The sequence below is a fragment of the Octopus bimaculoides genome, chromosome 5, assembly GCF_001194135.2.
Source record: "Octopus bimaculoides isolate UCB-OBI-ISO-001 chromosome 5, ASM119413v2, whole genome shotgun sequence".
NCBI lineage: Eukaryota > Metazoa > Mollusca > Cephalopoda > Octopoda > Octopodidae > Octopus > Octopus bimaculoides.
The window spans coordinates 120,720,502-120,721,211 of NC_068985.1; positions in this window are offsets into that span (position 1 = coordinate 120,720,502).

A 710-nucleotide genomic window follows, 5' to 3' on the forward strand; every position below is an offset into this window, starting at 1 on the left:
AATAATAATAATAATAATAATAATAATAATAATAATAATAATAATAATAATAATAATAATAATAATAATAATAATAATAATAATCTTTAAACACATCTCTATAATCCTCTGTAGTTCATTTTATTCGTTTTACTTTAGGCGGTGTTTTTGGTGGCGTCACTACAGGTCTATTGTTTAGGATTATCCTGATTCTAGTTACCTAGTAGATCATTTTTTGTTATCCTTTTTGTTTTGTTTTTTTGTGTGTTCTTTTTTTGAGAGTTTGTTCCAATAACAATAAACTATAGCCTGCAAGTACTATTACTATCAGCCTTGAAAATGGAAACCATATTACTAACGGAACTAGAACTACTAGTACCAGTATCACTGTACTGCAAGTAGTAGTAGTAGTAGTAGTAGTAGTAGTACTAATGGTGAGAATGATCATTTTCCACCATTACCGCGACTGCTATTACCACTGCCACCATCAGCCTACCTGTCAATACCATCACCACCACCACTACAACCACAGCCACAACCACCACAACCACAATATCAACTACCACAGCAGCCACAACTACAACTGTCACTGCAACCATCATCACAACCACCAGCACCACCACAGCAACCACCACCATCACAACATCAACTACCATAACAACCACAACAACTGCCACCACAACCACCACCACCACAACCACCACCACCACAAACACCACCACCACCACAAC